Source organism: Ovis canadensis, chromosome 13 (assembly GCF_042477335.2).
Source record: "Ovis canadensis isolate MfBH-ARS-UI-01 breed Bighorn chromosome 13, ARS-UI_OviCan_v2, whole genome shotgun sequence".
In the NCBI taxonomy this organism is placed as follows: Eukaryota; Metazoa; Chordata; class Mammalia; order Artiodactyla; family Bovidae; genus Ovis; species Ovis canadensis.
In genome coordinates this window covers 50,335,218-50,360,466 of record NC_091257.1, presented here as the reverse complement: position 1 = coordinate 50,360,466, position 25,249 = coordinate 50,335,218, and the positions used below count along the sequence as shown (strand labels likewise).

The 25,249-nt window shown below is 44.2% G+C and overlaps 1 non-coding gene across 1 annotated transcript; it reads left to right on the top strand.

The window, feature by feature from the left end:
- The first annotated feature begins 809 nt into the window (after positions 1–809).
- Positions 810–882, top strand: TRNAE-UUC (transfer RNA glutamic acid (anticodon UUC)). The gene has a single exon. It is a non-coding gene; the product is annotated as a tRNA-Glu (tRNA).
- Positions 883–25,249: the final 24,367 nt, after the last annotated feature.

Sequence of the window (25,249 nt, the reverse complement as noted above, 5' to 3'; positions counted from 1 at the left end):
TGTGAGAAAGTTACAGAAGGTAAAGGGCAGGGAAAAGAGGGGGACAGAGACACTGCAGAGGTAGGTGCGGTATCAATCGTTAGGGGTTTTGCAGGTGTACTGGGTGGGTGGGTGGGTGATCTTCATCCCAAGAACAGTGGTTTTAAGCTGAGAGGGTGCCATGATCAGTCCCCAGACTTTGATGAGTGCTGACCAGGAGGCCAGCTCCTGCTTGTACTTGGATGAGGATCCCATACTGGTATCTGATGATGAACCACTCTGCTTTGGTGGTTCCACTACCAATGACCTGGCATCTGCTAGGTGGCTTGAGTGGCTTAGCTTGTGTTTTTCTTCCCAGGGGCACAAGCTACCAGGTTGCCCAGTGGTTTCTTCACCATTTCCGAGGAGACAACTTTATGTAATTTTCAGAACTTGTACAAATATTCAGTGAGATCCTGATGCTTTCTGAGATTTCAGGTTTGGGCAGAGAAGCTGTGGACTTGAGTCTGTTTTTCAAAAGAGATTATCAATCATTTACTTTATTCTTAGCCAGTCTTTGAAAAAAATAAATATGGCTTACAAAAATATATCAGTTGTAGAATGAAAACTTGATAAAAGTATGTGACAAAGGAGACTCAAGGACAGGGTGGTGGTGGGGAATAGGTACATACAGTGGAGCTTCTGAAGCTCCAGCCCCCAGCCAGCTTCAGCCTGGGTGTGACAGAAGTGGAGATGGGTCTCGGGCTTTTGAAATCTCTGACTGCAAGAATCTTGGCCTCTGCTGTGTCTGCCTGAGTGCTTTGTCTGGAAAATGTACAACTGATGGGGCCTCCCTGGTGGTTCAGTGGTTAAGACTCAGCATTTTCACTGCTGAGGGCCCAGGTTCAATCTCTGGTTGGGGAACAAAGATCCTACCAGCCATGCCGCAGCCCAAAAATGAATCTCTGGCAACTGAAAGTACTGAAGTGATGGCATTTGAAGAATATATGTAAGACTTAATCATTTCAAGTGTGTCCCAATAGTTATAAGAACTGGGGAGAAGGACCATCACTCAGAACCCAAACCTGAACCAGAATCAAATCTGTTGTCTTTGATTATGTCTGTGGGCTGGATGAGGTGGACAATTCCCTGTTTCTTTGTTTTTTTTTTAGGCTTGCAATAGTAATACTAACGGTAGTCTCACTGAAAAAAAGCAAAGCCAACACAGAGAAAAACAGTCCACAAAGGGTTAAAAGTGTCTCCTGGCTGCTGAGGGTGCCAACAGAATCAGCTTTAGTGTCAGTGAGAAGCAGAAAATACCAGACACCCCCTTCTGCGTAGACTTGGGAAGTGTCACCACAAATCCCCAACCTTCTGCCCTCAAGGTAGCTAGTTTATCTGTTCCTAAGGTGTGGAGAGCAGGACAGTGCAAATTCTAAGGAAAGCCTTGAGGTTATCTCACATTATGTCATGTTGCCAACTTCAACAGAGCTTGCCCTCAGGCTGAACTCCACTTTGCCCAGCTGCCCGGGGCTAAGACCAGCGGCTCCAACAAGCATGGCCTTCCCAGCCAAGCAGGAGCCACCTAAACAAACCCATGGCCTGTTCCCAAGAGAACTCTCTGACTGTTTATAAATAGGACAATGGTTCAGTCCCACACTTCCTGCATGGTGGAGGGGTGGGGCGGGGGGTGGGCAGCGTCAACTTGGTGCACACTCAGAGCATCCTTGAACCCCCAAGCTCCAGCCTCTCCCCAGTCCAGAGTGCCTCGATCTCTTCCTGGGCCACGTAGAACCCTGAGACCCAGGCAGAAAGGATAGTGACCTCAATTTCCTACTGACTACTGGGATGATGCTTCCTTTTCCCCTATGGGGGTAAAAAGTGCCTAAGTGCAGGTTCTGTCAATGTAAAAGTATAGTCATGACCTGAAAGTTTAGAGTTGTATTTTATTTGGTGGGAATTTCTAGGGCTTCCCTGGTGGCTCAGAGGTTAAAGTGTCTGCTTGCAATGCAGGAGACCTGGGTTCGATCCCTGGGTTGGGAAGATCCCCTGGAGAAGGAAATGGCAACCCACTCCAGTATTCTTGCCTGGAGAATCCCATGGACAGGGTCACAAAGAGTCAGACACGACTGAGCAACTTCACTTTCACTTTCACTTTCTAGGACTTCAAGCCCAGAAGAGGAAGGAGCCAGTTTATATATTAATGAAAGTTTTGCAACAAAGAGCAGGTAGTCTAACATCAAAATATTACTGTTAATTAAAGAAAACCAGATATCCCAAGTTAAGGGACTTAACGCTTTTCTGTGTATGAGAAGATACCAGCGTCTGGGCTCACTGAAAACATTTCTTTCATATGCATCTCACCTATCTATATGCTGGCCTGGAGAATTCCATGGACTGTATAGTCCATAGGGTTGCAAAGATTCAGACACAACTAAGCGCCTTGCACTTTCACTTTTCACCTATCTGAAATCAGTATCTTGTATTTTTCACATCTTGAGCTTTCCTTCCTCCAGGCTGACTGTTCAGTTCAGTTCAGTTCAGTCGCTTAGTCATGTCCGACTCTTTGCGACCCCGTGAATCACAGCATGCCAGGCCTCCCTATCCATCACCAACTCCTGGAGTTCACCCAGACTCATGTGCATTGAGTCGGTGATACCATCCAGCCATCTCATTCTCTATCGTCCCCTTCTCCTCTTGCCCCCAATCCCTCCCAGCATCAGGGTCTTTTCCAATGAGTCAACTCTTGGAAGGTGGCATGAGGTGGCCAAAGTATTGGAGTTTCAGCCTCAGCATCAGTCCTTCCAATGAACACCCAGGACTGGTCTCCTTTAGGATGGACTGGTTGGATCTCCTTGCAGTCCAAGGGACTCTCAAGACTCTTCTCCAACACCACAGTTCAAAAGCATCAATTCTTTGGTGCTCAGCTTTCTTCACAGTCCAACTCTCACATCCATACATGACCACAGGAAAAACCATAGCCTTGACTAGATGGACCTTTGTTGGCCAAGTAATATCTCTGCTTTTCAATATGCTATCTAGGTTGGTCATAACTTTCCTTCCAAGGAGTAAGTGTCTTTTAATTTCATGGCTGCAATCACCACCTGCAGTGATTTTGGAGCCCAAAAAAATAAAGTCAGCCACTGTTTCCCCATCTATTTCCCATGAAGTGATGGGATCAGATGCCATGATCTTCGTTTTTTGTATGTTGAGCTTTAAGCCAACTGTTTCACTCTCTTTTTTCGCTTTCATCAAGACGCTTTTAGTTCCTCTTCACTTTCTGTCATAAGGGTGGTGTCATCTGCATATCTGAGGTTATTGATATTTCTCCTGGTAATCTTGATTCCAGCTTGTGCTTCTTCCAGTCCAGCATTTCTCATGATGTACTCTGCATAGAAGTTAAATAAGCAGGGTGACAATATACAGCCTTGACGTAATCCTTTTCCTATTTGGAACCAGTCTGTTGTTCCATGTGAAGTTCTAATTGTTGTGTCCTGACCCGCATATAGTAGTTTCTCAAGAGGCAGGTCAGGTGGTCTGGTATTCCCATCTCTTTCAGAATTTTCCACAAAGTTTATTGTGAGCCACACAGTCAAAGGCTAGATGGCAGCTATTCTCCTTCCTGAGTGTCCTTAGCTCACTGGCTCACATTGGAGGGCTGCAATGGCTTGATGACCTTGTCAAAAAGGTCCATCTAGTCAAAGCTATGGTTTTTCCAATAGTCATGTATGGATGTGAGAGTTGGACTATAAAGAAAGCTGAATGCTGAAGAATTGATGCTTTTGAACTGTGGTGTTGGAGAAGACTCTTGAGAGTCCCTTGGACTGCAAGGAAATCAAATCAGTCAGTTGTGAAGGAAGTCAGTCCTGAATATTCATTGGAAATACTGATGCTGAAGCTGAAGCTGAAGCTCCAATACTTTGGCCACCTGATGCGAAGAGCTGACTCATTTGAAAAGACCCTGATGCTGGGAAAGATTGAGGGCAGGAGGAGAAGGGGACGATAGAGGATGAGTTGGTTGGATGGCATCACCGACTCGATGGACATGAGTTTGAGCAAGCTCTGGGACTTGGTGATGGACAGGGAAGCCTGGTGTGCTGCAGTCCATGGGGTCGCAAAGAGTCGGACACGAACAGCTGAGCAACTGAACTGAACTGAATGGCTGATGACTGTGACATCCTTGTTTACAGATACGGCAGGAAACATTTCACTTCTCAGTTCCAAATCTGATGCTCTAAGATGGTAACTATGCTCACCAAGTGACTGAAGCACATGCCATCTGACAGCACGTTTAACAGGTGTTAACACATATTAGCTCGTAAATCCTCAGAACAGTTCTCTGTGGCCAGCTCTCAAGGTCCCACGCTGATCAGCTCCATTCACAGATGGGAAAATGCAGGCACAGAAAGAGTGGTCTTTCCCCAGCTGGCCGACGGAGGCAGGGACCCATCCCGAGCAGTTTGAGCTTGGAATCTACAATTGTACATTCATTTTGTACAAACACAAGTCAGGGGAAAGAAGGGAACTGAACTCAGGATGCAGGGCCAGGGCAGGCTGGGAAAAGTCTAGGCATTTTCAAATCTTTTAAGTCCACAGAAATGGGAGGAAAACAGCAGATAGACTGCAGCAAGGGTTCTCGGCAGAATCAGACCAGACTAAGAGGGTTCAGAAGGTGGAAACTCCTCCTCCTTGGCCAACTGGTCCCCAACCCCAGCCTGCAGGCAGAATTAAATTGTAAAGACATTCCCATTAGGAGGCTTGGCCCTAATTATGCTAAATTCCTAGCACCATCAATCCAAACTCGGCTAACCAGAGAAACCAGCCCTTTCAGTTTAAAGAATGCCTCATTCTTTGTTATAGCTTACCTGTCCAGGTATGGCCCTCACCCTTGGCTCTGCTCCCTCACGCACTGAACTAAGATGCCCACCCTGCAACTTGAGCAGCGGAGATGGTCCATTAGTTGGCACAGCTCACATCCTCTCCACGAAGAAAGCTGATGTTCCCAAGGTGATTTTGATCTCCTACAAGATCAGTCCCCACTGCCCATCAAGTATTCCAATGTCAATGTGCTTTTTGTATATAAGGGCATTTGATTATATTTTGGGTCTTCAAAAATTGGCATCAGATGTGATACACTGAATACAGTTGCCAGATTGTTTTCTTTACTCCTCCAGACTGAAGCCTCGCCCTCTTAGTAGGAGGAAGACCCATCCAGGTAGTAAAGAACAAAGGATACTGTTTCTCAGAGGCCAGGAGAATGATCTTAAATACCACCTGTATCACCTGGGTCAAACAGCCTTAAGTGTTCTAATGAATAGTACCTTCCAACAGGACTTCTCAAACTTGAAGATACATAGACAAGTGACCTGAGGATCTTGTTATAGGGTGGATTCTGATTCAGGAGGCCTGAGCTGGGGTCTGAGATTGTGCATTGCTGAAGAGCTCCTGGGTGATGCTAGTGACAAGGACAAGCCCTTAAAATCTTCCTTCTTCTTGGGATCCATGCCCCAGACTGATCCTGTACCAGTAGATTGTCAACTTAAAAAATAATCACAACCTAAAAGCTGAGAGTTATGTTTTACTCAGTGGGAATTTTTAGGACTTCAAGCCCAGGAGATAGCATCTCATGTGACCCCGAGAGAACTGCTCTGAGAATGATGGGGGCGGGAGTGAGGAGCCAGGTTATGTAGAAATTTGCAATGTAGGGCACGTAACCTGAATGTCAAAAGTATTTTTGTGAATTAAGGAAAACCAGATACACCAAGTTGAGGAATTTAGCGCTTTTCTATGTATGGGAAGATGCATGAGAGTCTGGGCTCATTGAAATCATTCCTCTCATATGCATCTCAGATATCTTGGGCCAGTATAGTGCATTTTTTCACATCCTGAGCTCCCTTGGGGTTCACCACAGGGAGTGGCTGCAGTCTGATGGCTGTTAGATCACAGGTATTCTCTCCTTCCTGAATGCCCTTAGGGTTCACCAGCTCACATTGGAAGGCTGCAATTGCTGATGATGACTATGACATCCTTGCTTACTGATATGGCAGGAAATAGTTCATTTTGCAGGATACAACCCAGATGCTTCTGGAAGGGATGTGATTCTTATTACTGATGACCCAGAAAGACAATGAACTCACCCTGGGCTCTTTGGATGGGAGGGTCTTTTTAGATCTTAATGGTTTTCAATGTTTTGTCTGAGTGCTTTCCCATTACCCAGAAAATATTTCCCATTTGACTGATGTTCTATTTTAATAGAGGCATAGCTACCTCAAAGGAACGCCCTGTCTCTAAGTTGAGCAGAAGACTTTTCTGGGGCTTTGTGGTTTGCTTATTTCATGTCTCTGCATGTGGGTTACAGGATCAGGCTGGACTGGCCTGAAACAAATGTCCACTCTATTAAAACTGAAAAAAACGATCAGAGCAAGAACTTTTCTCTTTTTGAAGACAGCTACCTCATGTAACCCTGTGTGGGCCCATGATGTAAGATGCAATATGACAGGAAGGCAGGTCCCCAGACCCTTTGGAAACAAAGGTTCTCATTTAGATTCTTGTCTTGGAAACCGCAAGAGTCATCATGTTGGGCAGATTACCTAACCTGAGCCTCCTTAGCCATAAAACAAGTGAGCAAAAGAGATGAGAGATGGCCAGATGAGAAGGTGAACCCACACAGCTCACAGGTTTGCCTGGATCAACGCTCAGCAGGTCCCATCAGGGTGTTCTGGCAACAAAGGCTGCCAATTGCTCATGATTCTCCCATGAGGAGAATCTGACTTTTGATGTCTTATAGAAAACTCCTTCACAGTAAGAAAGTAGAGACTCAGTCATGGGATCATTGAACTGAGTCCCATGTGGGTTTTCTCTGTAGAGGTCCCTCCATTCCGTGGACAGGTGATGGGAATACGTATGATCACACACTACTTGCTATTGGCTGTTTTCTTCAATAACCGCTTGTGGGTGGTGTTTTATGACACTGCATAGGAAAAGCACGCTCAGAAGACACCTTTTAAATTTTGTGTTTGGGGAAGATAAAACTCAAACCAGGTTTTCCTGTTCAAGTTTCTCAGTTTCTCCAACTGCTTCCCATTCTTTAGAAAACGTTTCCTACTTGCCTTTTTTTTTTTTCTTTAAATCTCAGTGTGAGTGCTTCTGACTCAAAGGAAGTGATGGAAGCCAAGCTGTGCTCCATCCAGCCATTCTCCAGCTTGAAGTCCGGTTAAGATTCTTGGGTTGCCTGGATTGAACCTGAGGATCATAGAACTCTAAAATTGAAAAGAATCTTGGAGGAGTCTTATATAAAACTATCAGTATGTAAAGAATCAAAGTCAGTAATAAGAATAATGAACATTTATTGACTGAACATTTACTGTACATGCTTTAATCTTACCAACCTCCTCTTGAGATCAGTATAATTATCATGCCCATGGTACTATGTGTAAAACTGAGGTTCAGAGAGGTTGAGTAACTTGCCCAAGATTGCTCAGCTTTTAAGTGATGCAAACCCAGGTTTGTGTGATTCTGTACTTGTGTTTCTAACTACACTTAAGCAAAGCTTTTAATCAAGAGAAGCTGAGCAATTTTCTTTTCAGATAATACAGCCATATCTGGAACCAGAACCCATTTCACCTGACTCAGGTTTTCCTCTTTGACAATAAGGTGGCTCTGTCTTAAAGCAAGCGTCATGTCACATGCTTCTGGCCTGAGTCTTGACTGAGTACACTTACAGTAAAGAAAAAGATTTATTATCTCACAAAGCTTTTATATATGAATCGACAATAGTACAGAAATAATACCTAAATCACATCACAATGCAGATAAAAGGCTTGGTTCTACTGATCCCTTTTTGCAAGGGTACATCAGATTTCCTCTAATGTCTGAAAGTTTTGTGTGTGGCCCTCAAGACCGAAAACACAATGCCTCAATGACACAGCACTTTTGATAGCTATTCCCATACAGAGGTTGAGTCTACCTAACTTTAAAGGAATTCACTGAAACATTCTTTCAAGCCAATGAATCAGTTTTTTTGATGCATATAACAAAGACCTCCATAAAACTGACTAATCTTCTCCATTAAAATGGACAGGCTCTCCCTATGGTAAATACTACTGCAACATCCAATTCTTTCTCAGGAACTAACATTCTAGGGTTGTGGACTAGCTATTGATTTGTTCCTGTTAGTAGGGAGATCGGAGTGTAAAGGGCTGGTGTGTTAGTTAGAGGGGTTTCTCCAGTGGCTTACAGGTAAAGAATCTACTTGCTATGCAGGAGTTGCAGGAGACACGGGTTCAACCCTTGGGTTGGGAAGACCAGTGGAGAAGGAAATGGCAACTCACTCCAGTATTCTTGCCTAGAGAATCCCATGGATAGAGGAGCCTGGAGGGCTACAGTCCATAGGATCGAAAAGAGTCAGACACAAGTGAAGCAACTTAGCACGCACACACACACGTTAGTAAAAAAAACAGTATGAGTAAGAGATTATCTGAACTTGTCAGAGAATGCCAAACAAGAATTATTTTCCAGCACACCATGACAAATTTCCTGTCCCAAACCTACTGGAATATCCTAACAATTACTTTAACCGAGGTTGAGGGATGTGGGAGAAGGAGAATGTCGGTCTGAAAAGACTCATCTATACTTTCAAAAGCCCTTTAGCTTTTTGCTTCTCTGAACTGACCTTTCTGCAGGGCACTGGATCTAATTAGATCTCCCAGTCTCTTACTAACAGTCTTCTTTTAACGCTACTATTATCTGCCCTCACACATGGCTGGTTTGATAGTGCATTCATTGGGCCCCAGGCCTGGCATGTGCATCCCTCAGCCTCTGTCAGCCTGGACACAGCCACAGTATGGTTTCCTCCATCCCTCAGGGAGAATTCAAGCTGTGGGGTTCATAGTCCAATACAGCTCTGTGTGCTATGTCACTTCAGTCGTGCCCGACTCTTTGCAACGCTATGGACGGTAGCCCACCAGGCTCCTCTGTCCGTGGGATTCTCCAGGCTAGAATACTGGACTGGGTTGCCATGCCCTTCCCAAGCCGGGGATGGAACCCAGGTCTCCCATATTGCAGGCGGATCCTTTACTGTCTGAGCCACCAGGGCAGCTCTGAAATTCAGGAACATTGCTACCTGCAGACAAAGCTCTTCTGCCTGGCCTCAGGGGGGTCACTTGCAGGGCTGTGTGTGGCTGCAAGCATAGAGCTAGTAGATTCCGGACGCTGCTGACCCACAGAGCTGGGCCTTTGTTAGCCCTGAGAGGAGCTATGGCAGTTGTGGCAAAAGCTGAAGCATCACCGCAAACTCTGGATGCTGGCAGGAGTGGTCCAGGGAGTGGTGAGGCACATGACACGACAGGGCCCTGGATACATCCTTGAAACCCTAGGTTGTTCCTTCACAAGGGCTTCACCCAGAAGCGTGATTTCAAAGCCCAGACACATCTACAGGCTCTTCTAGTTCATAACAATAACTTAACTCTGTACAACTTGACGACAAATGCCCCCAAATCCCTGTGGCTGAATAAAAGATGGCGCTCTAGTGGGCTGCCGTCTATGGGGTTGCACAGAGTTGGACACGGCTGAAGTGACTTAGCAGCAGCAGCAGTAGAGCTCTTCCTGTGCGTGCACTGTCTACTCCAAGCCACTTCTGCCTGGAGCCTCCATGTCCTTCCCTCCGGAGACAAGATATCCAGCTGACTGGGTGTCCTCTCACTGTAATGTACCAGCGTCACCCCCATGTGTCTAAGGGAGCAGATGTCCTCCCTTAAATGTGACCATGAGAACGGGCTGAGTCAGGGGCACCCTGGGCAGCGTGGGGCCATCACAAAAAGACGAAAGGTGGGCCTAGTCTCGCTGACCAAGTTCAGCGGGACTTGTAGGAGCTGGTGTGAGATTCCCAGGAGGTCAGCCAAGGCAGTGCCAGTGGAAAATGGGCTGGAGAAGCAGAAGCCACACTGGCATTGGCTTGTATGGTTCTTAAGTTTGAATAAATAAAAAGGCCTCTATCTCCGTGGTCAGCAGCGTCTCCAGAAAGTCCCAGTGGCCTCTCCTTCCAAACTTCAGGAGGCTTTTACACTAAGAGGACTCAGTTCTCCCCTTTTGAAGGCAGCACGAGTTCAGTTTCTTCTTAGGAAGAGGCCGGATATTGGGGATTCTCTAAGGGAAAATTGAACATAGAACCTTTTATCAGTGACTGCATAGCTGGCTTGAGCCCACAGCCCTCACATTCATCAGAAGCACTTCAGGGAGAGAAAATTAATGATAATCCTAAGTACATAATGACTTGCTGGAGACCAGAAGGCTCTCCTCTGATGGCTGGAGTGGAAGCTCGCCCCACAGTAATGAAAGACACCGCCTGTGCGCTTGACCTTGGTCGTGGTTCAGGCTGCAGAGCAGAGAACTGCAAAGTTGGTACAGACAACTTCATCTCTTTCCTGGGAACTGAGAGCGACTCAGATTGGGATCATGGGTAATAGTGTCATATTTGGTTATTTAAAAAAAAAAAAAGGAAGAAAGAAAAAACCATTGCTTTCAATATTTCTTTCCAGTTAAAACATAAAATCTCACAGAGCCCTAGGAAAATATTATACCAATCACAAAATAACAGGTTATTGTGTACAAGGGACTCAACCAGGACTGCAGCCTTCCTGTTAGAGCACATTAGGTCCATGGTGTGTCTGCAGACAGAAACCAATTACATGCATTCTAGTGAAATTGATGCTTCATGTTTTCCAGGACATAGATTTTCTAGTTTTCCCAGTGAGACAGTTGGCAGTGGCTTTGGTGTACACTCTCTTTCTCCTCTGTGCTGATACTGAGAGTGATTGTCCAGTCCACCCTAGGCTCCGAGAAAATTGTCAGAAAAAAAATCTCACTAAAATGTATGTGACTGATATCAGAGTTCATTCTTGAAATCAGAGAAGGGAGGGAGAAGAAGCCTGGGGCTCACTGAACACCTGAAACAGGGGCAAGAGCTTTGGAGAATCCTTGGGAATTCTTGTTTTAAAGGGGAGATTTCACAGTTCTGTTGAATTAGCTGCTGGTGAGGTATTTTCTACAGAGGAAAGACTTTGGGGACAGCAAGGCCACGTCCTGGACCATCTGAAGCAAACCTCTGCCGTTCAAGCTGGTTGACTCATCCCCACCGCCCCCCCTACACGGTTCTGTTGGGGAGCCGGGCTAAGCCATTTAATGTTCATCTCTAATTACTTTTGTCTGTATTCTTGTCTTTAGAGTGTAAACAGGTTTATAATGGGCTGGAGATTTCTGTGTTGAGATCAAAGGCAAGCCAGTTGGGAGAAGGGAGGGGAGGGCGGGGTGGGGAAGTCAGCATGGTTTGGAGACTCCTGCTCTGATGCAGGGTTGGCCTTGCCCTTGCACTGTGATGCCCATCAACTCTTCAGACTCTGAGGCCCTGGCTGGCCTGGGGCCACCCTTGCCAGGGGTCAGGTTTGGCTTTGTCCAGAGTCTCAGTATGCTGGTGACCTACTCCTTCCAAGGACTTGAGGCCTTGGAGATTTGAAAACCAGCATCTCACAAGGAAGGAAGGAGATTGGAGCGTTCACTTCCTCTGTTGGAGCCTAGTGGCCAGATGTGGGGGAGCTGCCAGTCTGCACTGCTTGCCTCTGGCTGTGACACTGTTTTTCAGAGCATCATCAGAGCTGGTCTGCTCTCTCTTAAATTAGGATTGGAGACAGAAGGTTGTAACTGAGCAGGACCTGATCAGAGCCTTCCCAGGACAAACCCCTCCCCCATATCCTCTGCTTTAGCTCCTCTCCGAAGTACACAGATGATACTATCTGATGCACATTTCCTGAGTTGTTTTACAGATGCTAAAACCACCACCAAATGGAAGAAATTAATTAATTGATGACAATGAGCAGCACATAGCCCCCAGACCTACTGGAGCCTGAGAATTGATGTTAACCCCTGTGACACTGCCCTGTTACCTCACCATCAACCAATCAGAGAATTGTGCACAAGCTGGTCACATACCCTGGGGCTCCCCTCACTCATTTGGCCTTTAAAAATGCTTTGCTGAAACCCCATCTGGGAATTTGGGTGTTTTGAGCAACTAGTTGCCTTGGACTCCTTGCTTGGTGCTCTACAATAAATCCTGCACTTTCCTTCACCACAACTTGGTAGATTGACTTTACTGCCCACGAGTGAGTCAATCCAAGTTCGGTTCTGAAAGAGGGTGACCTGGTTAGTTGCCAGGTTCATGACTGTCTGCTGTGCCTCCCTGTCCTTTAAGGATCTCAGTGCAGTGGTATACAGAGCCTTCTTTACCATGGTGTTCTTGAACCTCAGCTTCTGTAGGGGAGGAAGAATTTTCTCTACCCTCTTATGTTCCTAAGTTAGACCCTGCAATTTAAACTGACTGAAGGCAGATTAATAAGAGAAAAGGCATACACAGTTTATTGGATGCTAATATTTTAATGTTTCCATGCAAAGAGAATATCACAGAAAAGAAGTACCAGAGAAGTGATTAGACTTAAAGGGCTTGTATATCATTTTAACAAAGGACTATGTCACGCGAGTGTATGTTCCTCGGTTCTTTGTCTCATCACAACAAAGATTGGGAGTGATGGACATTAAAGCACCCTAGGCATGCCACAGCTCTTGGGTCTTGGATAGACCGTGTTATAGCTCTCGGGTCTCAAACGGACCATGCTATAGCTCTTAGACAAATCAGTGTTATAGCTCAGTGTTACAGCTCTATTTTATTTAGAAGAGAGCAGGAAAATCCATCTTCGAGGCGTGAGGGCATCTAGATCCAAAGATGCGAAGAGAAGAGTGCCCCAGCGCGTGGGAGAGAGAGAGAGCTAGCTTTGGCTCCTCTTTTTATATGATTTTTACCCCTGGGCCTGTCCTATGTAAATTGGGCCAGCCTGGAGTGTTGTTTGTTTTACCTGAGGTCCTCACTCAGGTCTTCAGATCTTCCTTTGTTCTATTTTCGCAGGCTTTTCCCTGCTTTGTCTTTTAGCCGTCGCTATTTCGGACTCCTTTTCCCTATTCTACCTACCTAACAACTATAAATTGTGAAGAAGTGAAAAGACAAAGAGAATGGGCCTAGGGCTTCTGGAATAAATTGTGGTAAGGCAAATATACAGAAGAAGCTAGTGGATGGCAAGGGTGAGATAGGTTTTGTCTGTAAAACTCATCTCAGTGCCTCCACTAACTGTGACACTGTTTTTCAGAGCATCAGCAGAGCTGGTCTGCTCTGAATTAGGATTGGAGACAGAGGGTTACATTTCCTTCCCTGATACAAAAGTGAGGGACACTTCCAGAGGGGACATCTGTGCCATGTTTTAAGTAGATAGTGGAGAACAGAGAGCTTTTCCTGTATCTGCTTCTTCTCAGGTGTTTCAGCTCAAAATAATCTATGGGCTGGCATAGTCTGAACTCCCTCACCACTCAAAGCTTGCTAAGCCCTCTGATGGGGACAAAGAGTCAACTAGCTACAGCCAAATAGCGCTCATCTCACATGCTAGCAAAGTAATGCTCAAAATTCTCCAAGCCAGGCTTCAGCAGTAAGCGAACCATGAAATTCCAGATGTTCAAGCTGGATTAGAAAAGGCAGAGAAGGCAGAGATCAAATTGCCAACATCCCTTGGATCATCAAAAAAGCAAAAGAGTCCCAGAAAAACATCTACTTCTGCTTTATTGACTATGCCAAAGACTTTGACAATGTGGATCACAATAAACTGTGGAAAATTCTTCAAGAGATGGGAATACCAGACCACCTGACCTGCCTCCTACGAAATCTATATGCAGGTCAAGAAGCAACAGTTAGAACATGGACCAAGAGATTGGCTCCAAATTGGGAAACGAGTACATCAAGGCTGTATACTGTCACCCTGCTTATTTAACTTATATGCTGAGTACATCATGAAAAATGCTGGACTGGATGAAGCACAAACTGGAAAAGATTGCCAGGAGAAATATCAATAACCTCACATACGCAGATGACACCACCCTTATGGCAGAAAGCAAAGAACTAAAGAGCCTCTTGATGAAAGTGAAAGAGGAGAGTGAAAAAGTTGGCATAAAGCTCAACATTCAGAAAATGGAGATCATGGCATCTGGTCCCATCACTTCATGGGAAATAGATGTGGAAACAGTGGAAACAGTGTCAGACTTATTTTTGGGGGGCTCCAAAATCACTGCAGATGGTGATTGCAGCCATGAAATTAAAAGATGCTTACTCCTTGGAAGAAAAGTTATGACCAACCTAGATAGCATATTGAAAAGCAGAGACATTACTTTGCAAACAAAGGTCTGTCTAGTCAAGGCTATGGTTTTTCCAGTGGTCATGTATGGATGTGAGAGTTGGACTGTGAAGAAAGCTGAGTGCCTAAGAACTGACGCTTTTGAACTGTTGTGTTGGAGAAGACTCTTGAGAGTCCCTTGGACTGCAAGGAGATCCAACCAGTCCATCCTAAAGGAGGTCAGTCCTGAGTGTTCATTGGAAAGACTGATGCTGAAGCTGAAACTCCAATACTTTGGCCACCTCATGCGAAGAGCTGATTCATTTGAAAAGACCCTGATGCTGGGAAAGATTGAGGGCAGGAGGAGAAGGGGACGACAGAGGATGAGATGGTTGGATAGCATCAGCAGCTCGATGGACATGAGTTTGAACAAACTCCAGGAAATGGTGATGGACAGGGAGGCCTGGTGTGCTGCAGTCCATGAGGTCATGAAGAGTTGGACATGACTGAGCAACTGAAGTGACTGACTGATGAGCTAGTTTGGTAGCATAATTGGAACATGCAGGTACATTGGTAAGGACCAGAGCAGATCAGCAAAGGCAAAAAGCTTGCCATTTAAAAGGTAGTATCTGCACACCATAGCACCTGCATTCTTTAAAAAAATTTTTTTTATTGTAGTAAAAGTCATAATATAAAAGATATTATTTAGCCATATATAACTGTACATCTCAGTGACACTAAGTACTTTCACATTGTTGTACAACTCTCACCATCATCCATCTCCCAATTTTTTCACCTTCCTAAACTGAAACTCCATCTCCAGTAAATATTAAGTCCCCTACCCACTCCCCCTCCAGCCCCTGATATCCACCAATGTACTTTCTGACTCTATGAATTTGACTATTCTAGGTACCTTGTGTAAGTGTTATTGAATAGTACTTGTCTGCACATTCCCTGCTGGCTCAGTGGTAAAGAATCCACGTGCCAATGAAGGAGATGCAGGAGACATGGGTTCAGTTCCTGTGTTGGGAAGATCCCCTGGAGAAGGAAATGGCAACCCATGCCTGGAGAATCCCATGGACAGAGGAGCCTGGTGGGCTACAGTCTATGAGGTTGCAAATAGTCAGATAAGACTGAGCAGCTAATACTTTCACTTCATTGAAGTATAATTTTATACATAAAATAGATGCCTCTTAAGTGTGGAGTTCCATAGTTTTTACAAATGTATACAAAACCCTGAAAAAGATTCAGAGCAGAAACATCTTTCCCAGTCCCATCCCTCATCTCAGGTGATCCCTGATCCCTGTTCTCATTTCTGTTCCTGACATCTACTGTCTACATGGGCAGTGATGCCATCATGGAGTTTTCACATCTCATCACAGAACCAGACCTGCATTTCCCCCCTTCTCTGCGGGCCTGCATTTTCTGAGATACACATGGATGGAGCAGAGCTGTAGGGAAGCAGATGGCTAAGACTGGAGGGGAGGAGATGATGATCGGGGGTCATCAGTCTGCCCTGGGAAGGTGTGGAACTGGACTCTGATTCACCAGAATGGAAAAGAGATCTTGCTCAATTGAAGAGGGGAGTGTACAGAGGAGAAGGGAGGATGGGTGAGAAGATCTGTCCCCAGGGCAGGAGGCAGGGTGGTCTTGGGGAAAGCTCGGGCGCTTGGGTTTGGCAGACCTGGCTTCAGACCCTCCCTCACCAGCTCTCACCTTAGAATGTTTCAGGTTTCCTTATATCGGGCTAATGATTTGGAAGCTAATAACCAAGGATGCAGGCTTCTCTGGTGGATCAGATGGTGAAGAATCTGCCTGCAGTGCAGGAGACCTGGGTTTTATTTCCAGGTTAGGAAGTTCTCCTGGAGTAGGAAATGGCAACCCACTCCAGTATTCTTGCCTGGAGAGTCCCATGGACAGAGGAACCTTGTGGGCTACAGTCCATGGGATTGCAAAAGAGGCAAACACGACTTAACAACTAACATACAACCAAGGATGCAATGAGATTTAAAAGAGCATTTGTATGTAAAAGTCCTAGTGCAGTACATGAGATGTTCAGTTGCTCAGTCGTGTCCAACTCTTTGCGATGTAATAGGTGCTTAATAGATGGTAGTAGCTTTGTTACTGCTGCTGGGTAATCCCACCTTTTAGTAAACTGTTTTCTTTTAAATTGTTTTGAGAAAGAGCTCAAAATGAACAGAAGGATACAGATCCTCTAAGATCAGAGAAGAGGCTCCTGCTCTGCAATGAAGCATCAGCACTGTCTTATCATGGATCAAATTACAGAGTGGTCACAGGATGGGCTAATTTTTTCTTTAAAAATGAGAGATCGCACAAGTTTCCTATTAGAACTTACTTGCCACTGTGAGTAAAGAGCTGCCATGATTTTGTATAACTACACTAACCACAGTGCATTTCCACTCAGCCAAGAAAATGACAAGTTGTTTAGGATTTATAGGTCCTGTTTTTAAATACAGGAAAAGTCATTATTAAAGAGTGCTTGTCTGTGACCATGAGCTGGGCTTCCTCTAAACTTTTATTGCCACAATAGACCACGTAAAAAACAAATCCAAAGAATAGATATTAGTGTTCAAAAATACAACAAACAAAAGAACCCAGTCCCCAGTTAAGCAACTTAGTAAACAAATGAGACCAGAGATACTAGGTTCATATGGATCCATCTGTTCTGGCACTGTCCAAGTACCAATCCCCGCTGTAAGCCAGGCCAGACAGAGTTGCTTGGGCACATGGGAAGTTTTCTGGAGGTTGGTTTGGTGTAAAATTCAATATTCAGGCAATATTCAGGGAGAAAAAAATGAACCACTGTGCAACAGGAATAGTTGGGTCAACTGCAGTCAGAGAAGGTAATGGCATCCCACTCCAATACTCTTGCCTGGAAAATCCCATGGATGGAGGAGCCTGGTAGGCTGCAGTCCATAACGTCACTAAGAGTCAGACACAACTGAGCAACTTCACTTTCACTTTTCACTTTCATGCATTGGAAGGAAATGGCAACCCACTCCAGTGTTCTTGCCTGGAGAATCCCAGGGACGGGGGAGCCTGGTGGGCTGCCGTCTATAGGGTTGCACAGAGTCGGACACAACTGAAGTGACTTAGCAGCAGCAGCAGTCAGAGAGGGTCACACATTAACACGTAGGCACTGAAAATACACACACACACACACACACACAACTAGCCTGATGGGAGAGTTCCCAGGAAAGAAATATCAGTCAGGAAATTGAGCAAGGTAATCCCAAAATTTCCATCCAAATGAAGAAATCCCCAGTTCTCTGTATCCACCTTCCCAACCTTCAGGGAAGTCAGGCAAGAAGAGATGGGATTTCACCTATGGCAGGAAAACTACTGTGAAAAGGAGGTACTTTTTATTTTTCCAGAAAGCAGGATATTAGGAGAAAGGGTGAAGGGACTTCTGTTTCTGGTTATGGTATAGGAAGTAAAAACCGAAACCAAGCCAGGAAGAGGAGACACCTACTGTAGATGGTAGAGAGAAGCCTACCAAACTTGTGGGGAAATTATAATGACCGTGTGTGAGTCAGTGTGAAAGATTAGGATGCCAAGGAGCTCCAGCCACAGAGGAAATCTGTACCCACCTATCACACATTTTAATACAGGTTTGTCCAAGTTCATGGACAATATGTTGAAGGCTGGGACCAGAGAGCTGAAGGAGGTCTCTCAGGAGGTAAGAGGAATCTCTCCCAAGTGCAAGGCAGCTAGCTGCCTTGAAAAGCTGAGGGCAGAGCAGGGAGCTGACAGAATGCCATCCAAGGCAGTTAGGGAAGGGGCAGGGACTCCAGGGACCCCCCCCTAAAAAAAATCAGAGGAATGGATACTGGGGAACATAGGAGCCAGGCTGTAAAGCAGAGAGATATCCCATGGTTTGGAAAATGGCATTTTTGTGTACATCATAGAGAAGTATCTGGACTATCTCAAATGATCAGGTTTTCAGACCTGCTGAAGGTGAGGAACTGAACATTTGAAGCCAGTGGGCAACTGAATCAAACTAAAAGAGAAGCAAAGGTCAGATCCCGACTGACTACGTATCAGATGGACTCAGCCCTCCAATTTTGAAGCCATACTGAAGAAGGGATGTGAGATTCCCTAAAAGTATTATTTACTTGTTTCTCTAGTGTTCTTTCATGTAAAATTTTCATTATATGATGATAATAATGAGACATTTGAAGATACTAAAAAAATAAATCCATGAGACTCATGGTCAGCAGAAGGAGTGGATGATAGAAGCGTACCTGGAGGTGGTACAGATCTGAATTTTAAAATAACAGTGATGAGTATACTAAACAATGTAATGGAAAAGGTTAACCACGTGGAGAAAGAGATGAGAATTTCAATGGAGTAATGAAGGTAATGAAAAGGAAGACAAAGAAATGCTATTAAAATTTCACTTCTAACCAACCTGGAGTTCCTGTAATTGGATTTACCCTTCTGCATGAAGCAGCAAAGAACTGGGCAAAATATGTGAAACAATGATTTTCAAGACACCGAACATAGAACAGTGATCCCTCAGACACAGAAAACAAGAGAGGTGAGTTCAATCAATTGTCCAGTGTTCGCCTTGTAAGAGTTTTCAGGCTGTGACACAGGGAAGGCAAGCCAGGTAGAAAAACCAGAAGACTCCTGGACTGAGGAGTTGGAGCTGGAAGTTCAAGGACACTATGATGGCTAGAGGTGGTAGACCAGAGAGGGGAAAGCTGCATACAGAAAGAACCCCAGATGACTATAGAGGGTCCTTCCTGAGTGCTCAGGAGAGCACTTATCACTGCATGTTAGTTCATTTCTCTGAGACTGCAGAAGAGTAGCTGGTGCCCACAAAGGGCTGATAGTGATGCTTGTTTACACAACAGAGAGAAGAAAATCATTATCAATCACGTTGGGTAGTGTACTTAAAAAATTCTTATCTCAGTAATGAAAAATAATTAGCCCCATTTAAACACTGCTCTGATCTTGAGTTAAAATTAGGTTTGGAATAATCCTCCATAGCTCTAGGATCTGCTTTCTGGGATCTTCTGAGTTATCCTTCCTTTTTATAATGGAAGGTAGCACATTATGATATTATGATTGACAGTAAGAAATAGATATTTGGCCTTTGTCCTTGTTGCTTCATCCTCATTTTAGAGCTACTAAAACCAGTGGAATTGCCAAAATGATGAGAATGACAAGGCTGCTGTTTGTTCTGCTAATGAACTGAATTTTGGAATGTCTCTAGGTAACCAAAGGATGAAAGTAAAAGTGTTAATTGCTTCAGTCTTGTCTGTCTCTTTGTGGCCTCATGGACTGTAGTCTGCCAGGCTCCTCTGTCCATGGAATTCTCCAGGCAAGAATACTGGAGCAAGTAGCCATTCCCTTCTCCAGAGGATCTTCCTGACCCAGGGATCAAACTCGGGTCTCCTGTATTGCAGGCGGATTCTTTACTATCTGAGCCACCAGGGAAGATATAAAGGATGAAAAATGAAGTGAAAGGCACTCAGTCGTGTCTGACTCTTGGTGACCCCATGGACTATACAGTCCATGGAATTCTCCAGGCCAGAATACTGGAGTTGGTAGCCTCTCCCTTCTCCAGGGGATCTTCCCAACCCAGGGATTGAACTGGGGTCTCCTGCACTGCAGGTGGATTCTTTATCAGCTGAGCTACTAGGGAAGCCCTAAAGGATGGAAACTGGTAGCCAAAGGACCCAACTGTGTGTTTAGAGGGTTGAGACTTTCAGCCCCACCTCCCTGGAAGTAGCATTGGGGAGCTGGCAGGCAGTGTTTTGGGGCTGAGCCCCTTATCTGTGGGATCTGATGCTATCTCTGGATAGAGTTAGAATTAGTTGAATGATAAGACATCCAAATGGTGGCAGACAGTCTCTCGTTAGTGTGGGGAAAACTTGCTACCCCCCCATCTCACATTGGAATTGGGTACAGAATTATTTGACACATGTTTGCAGCTGAAGAGTTTTTCAACCTGCTTCTTACCAGTGGAATCTGGGATTACAACAGTCTCCTCTTATTTTGTCCCATCTGTATTTTCAGTCCAAGCTGACAGTGTTTTTTCTGGAACAATTTTCTCAAGAACTTTGTGGGCTTCCACTGATTTTCCCAGAGTTCACTCCATTAGACAGAAGCTGCACCCACAGAACTTTATGAAAAAGCCCTTTTCTACCTTGGTCTTCTGCTGAAATGGCTGAGGGACAATGCCTTTGAATCTCCTAGGGGATCTGTGGTTAGACTGAGATCCGTGAGGCACACCCTTAGTCTCTTGAAAAGGCTCTTTGTGTGGCTGAATATGCTGACTTTTGATCTTTTCTGAGATTTGAGGACAATATTGTATATTCACACACTAATCTTTTTCTCTAAATTTCACTTTTTTGAGAGTAGAAGCTGTCTCTCAATATTAGCATGTTTTGCCATCTAGGGAGGCTGAGTACTTTCAAAACACTTTGTGTACATTAAAACCTGTACATGAGTGCTCATATTGATTTTTTTTTTCATATTGACTTTAGTCTATTCATCATTGCCAAAAACTAAAAAGAACCCAGTTGTCTTTCAATGGGTGATGATTCAGCAAACCACAGATTACTAGTCAGTAATACAAAACTCCAATACTTTGTCCACCTGATGCGAAGAACTGACTCATTGGAAAAGACCCTGTTGCTGGGAAAGAGTGAAGGCAGGAGGAGTAGGGGATGACAGAGGATGAGATGGTTGGATGGCATCACCGACTCGATGGACATGAGTTTGAGTAAACTCTGGAAGTTGGCAACTGACAGGGAGGCCTGATGTGCTGCAGCCCATGGGATTGCAAAGAGTCGGACATGACTGAGCAACTGAACTGAACTGAACACAAAGATATGGACTATTGATACAAATAACAACTGGATGAATCTGAGGAGAATTAGGCTTAGTGAAAAAAGGCACCAAGAAAAGTTTTGGTTCCTTCTAGTTCAACATTTTTTTTCCCCTCAAATTATCTCTTTCTTCACACATTTTATTCCAAGTAGCAAGGAGAAATCAAGTGGCACCATCAATATTTTGCTTGGAGATATCCTTAGATAGCTCAGTTTATCCCTTACAAGTTCTGCTTTTCACATAATTGCAGAAGATAATTGTGCTAAGCTTTCTGGCACTATTTAACAAGGATCCTTCTTCCTCCAGTTTCCAATAACATGTTCCTCACTTCCTTTTAAGTCCTTACTGGCAGCATTCTTAATGTCCAAGTTTCTTTTAACAGTCTGTCCAAGACAATTTAGGCTTGCTTTCTTTTCAAAACTCTTCTGGTCTCTACTCACTGCCCAGTTCCTAAGCCATTCCCACAGTTTTAGGTATATGTTAGATCAGCATTTTACTTCCATTACCAAAATCTATATCAGTTACCTTATGCAACAGAACAAGATCATCACAAATTTAGCAACTTTCAACAAAACACACATAGATTCTTTCTAACCCTGTGGGTCAGCGGTTTAGGCATGGTTTAGCTGGATTCTGCAATCAAGGTGTTGGTCAGGGCTAGGTTTTCATGTAGGGAGAGAGATGCTTCCAAATTTATGGTAGAATTCAGATCTATGTGACTGTAAGACTGAAGAATCCAGATTCTTGATGGCTGTTGACCACAAGCTTTCCTCAACTGCTACAGGCAAGCTTCAGTTCCTTGCCACATGGGGAAGCAACACAGCTATTTTCTTCCTCAAAGCCAACAAGTCACTCCTGTTACCACAGCGGCATCTCTTACAGATATTTTTCAGATCCTGTTGTTGTTCAGTCACTAAGTTGTGTCTAACTCTTTGTGACCCCCTGGATTACAGCAAGCCAGGCTTAGTATCTTCACTATCTCCCAGAGTTTGCCCAAACTCCTGTCCACTGAGTCAGTGATGCCATCCAACCATCTCATCCTTTGTAACCTCCTTCTCCTCCTGCCCTCAATCTTTCCAAGCATCCTTCTCCTATAAGTCAGCTCTTGGCATCAGGGGGCCAAACTATTGGAGCTTTAGCTTCAGCATTTGTCCTTCCAATGAATACTCAGGGTTGATTTCCTTTAGGATTGACTGGTTTGATATCCTTACTGTCCAAGGGAGATGATCATGTTTTCTTGATGTCCATTCTGATGTCTGACATTCATTTAGAGTTATGTTATATCCCAAAGGCTGCTATTTTTCTCCTAGGAGTGATGACTGTAGTTCCAGTAAGTGACACTGGGTGCCCAGTTAGAACAGAATTGATCTATAGGCTTGCTGCAAGTTTATCTAACTGGTATCTTCATCACTTCTTATCCCACATGAAAGATTAAAGATGAGTCACCTACATTTCCATTTTAATAATAATGAATGCAAGTTTCAGAAACAATATCTTTTAGATAATATTTTTGCCCATTTCAATGATGGCTTAACTTAGCAACACCGAAGATTACTTTTTATTGAAACACAGTTGATTTGCAATGTTGTGTTAGTTCAAGTGCACAACATAGTGATTCAGGTAAATATATATATGTATATATATGCACATATATATATTTAGATTATTTTTCCTTATAGGTTATTATAAAATATTATGTATAGTTCTCTCTGCTATCCAGTAGGTCCTTGCTGGGTAAAACCAAAAATTATTTTATCTGATGGCTGCCCTGCTTTAGTGTTGAAAGCTTTTGTGAGATTTACTTATGTGTGTAGCCAGACAATTTGTTGACGTAATACCTCTTCCTTTGAGAGCAAAGCATCAATGCTCAGAATTAACACGATTCCACTGAAAACTCACTTTTCGATCTTAAGCCCCAGTTTTCTTCGACATAATTTCTGCTCATATTCAATCCCTGTAAAATGGGAGTATTCTAGCCTAGTTCTTATAATATTAATCCCCTGTTCTTATTACGAAAAGGAATTCATTTTCTAGAAAGAGAGTTCAATTTGTGTAATTCTGAGCCTCTCTCGGGGCCTTTACTTTCTGGAAAGATGAAAAGCCGTGACAAACCTGGGAAAACACCTGGGCACATGTAGGTTCAATTTCATTCCTGTAAGGCAGAAGCCTCCTCATAGAAAGAGTGAATTTCCATTTGTTCCTCCAGGCCTTGGGCCTCCTGAGATAAGACTCCTTATACAAGCTCACTATCACTTTATTGGGAGGGTGATTCTATTTCTAGAGTCTGGTGAGTAGGGCTATAGAATATTAGAGTAAGTGACCTTCTTTAATTTAGTTATGTCAATAATAAAAGCATTTTAGACTGCTTACTTAATCTCTTATTTTATTTTATACAAATATACAAATTCTGGTAGAATAGAGGGATGCAGGCTACTGAGGGTTTCCTTGGAAATCCCGAAACCTATCTGATAGAGTTTTGTCTATCTAATGCCACAGATCAGAGAAGCATTATAGCATAGTGGTTAAAATGACTTCCCTGGTAGCTCAGTTGGTAAAGAATCCGCCTGCAATGCAGGAGACCCCGGTTTGATTCCTGGATCAGGAAGTTCCACTGGAGAGGGATAGGCTACCCACTCCAGTATTCTTCAGCTTCCCTGGTGGCTGACATGGTAAAAAATCTGCCTGCAATACAGGAGACCTCTTGGTTGGGAAGATCTCCTGGAGAAGGGAAATACACTGCAGTATTCCAGCCTGGATGGGGTTGCAAAGAGTTGGACACGACTGAGTGACTTTCACTTTCACTAAAATGGTAGGCTCTGGTACCAGTCTTATCTCACTTTTAATTTCAATTTTAGCTCTTTCTGGATATGTCCTCAGGTAGATTGTTAAATCTCTGTGTCTCATCTGTTAAATGAGGGAGGGTGGTTTGTAGATTATATGAATCGGTGTATGTTAGCACTTAGAAGAGTGCCTGGTACGTTGTCAGTCCTCAGTAAATGTCAATTACCATTCACTGTTATGGTGTAGTTACATATAATACCTGCATCACAATGAGCATTCAAGAACTTATAGCTGTGATTGTCACCATGGCAGTGACCAGTATATGAAAGACATTTGTGTTATTTAGAATAAGTAGGCAGAATATGGGCTTCTCAGGTGGTGCTAGTGTTAAAGAACCTGCCTCCCAAGGCAGGAGATGTAAGAGATGCTGATTTGATCCTTTGGTCAAGAAGATCCTTTGGCGGAGGGCATGGCAACCCGCCCCCCAGTATTCCTGCCTGGAGAATCCCTCAGACAGAGGAGGCTGGCGGGTCCTATGGTCCATAGGATTATAGTCAGACATGACTGAAGCGACTTGGCACACACACACACTAACAGAGTACACAGATGTGCTGTTATAAATAGACTCAAATATTCAATGGCTTTGAGAGGAAGCTTATTTTTCAGCTCATGCAGCAATCCACAGAAGTGGAGAGTTCTGTGCACATAAAAATCTCTACGTGAGTGCTCATGTCAACTTCATTCATAATGGCCAAAAACTAGAAAGAACCCAGTTGTCTTTCAACAGGTGAATGATTCAACAAACCAAAGATTACTAGTCAGTATCCCTGGTAGCTCAGCTGGTTAAGAATCTGCCTGCAATGCAGGAGACCCCAGTTTAATTCCTGGGTCGGGAAGATCCCCTGGAGAAGGAATAGGCTACCCACCCCCATCTTCATGGGCTTCCCTGGTGGCCCAGACAGTAAAGAATATACCTGTAATGTGGGAGACCTGGGTTTGATTTCTGGGTTGAGAAGATTCCCCTGGATGCTTGATAGGAGGATGGGTAGTGATATAACCCACTCCAGCATTCTTGCCTGGAGAATCCCCATGGACAGAGGAGCCTGACAGGGGTCCATGGGGTCTCAAAGAGTTGGACATGACTGAGCAACTAAGCACAGCATAGCACAGCAATACAAAGATATGGGCTATTGATAACAAATAACAGCTGAAAGAATCTGCAGAAAATTAGATTGAGTGGAAAAGAAGCACTGCAAAAATATATTCAGTGTGATTCCATTTATAGAACATCCTTAGAATCACAAAATTCTAGAAATGGAGAAGAGATTGGAGTTCGCCAGGGATATAGAGCAGTGGGTGGGAGAGGAGGGTATGTGGCTATAAAGGTCAACGTGACGGAGCCACAAGGATGGGAATGCTCCGAGGATGCTCCAAATTTGACTGTATCA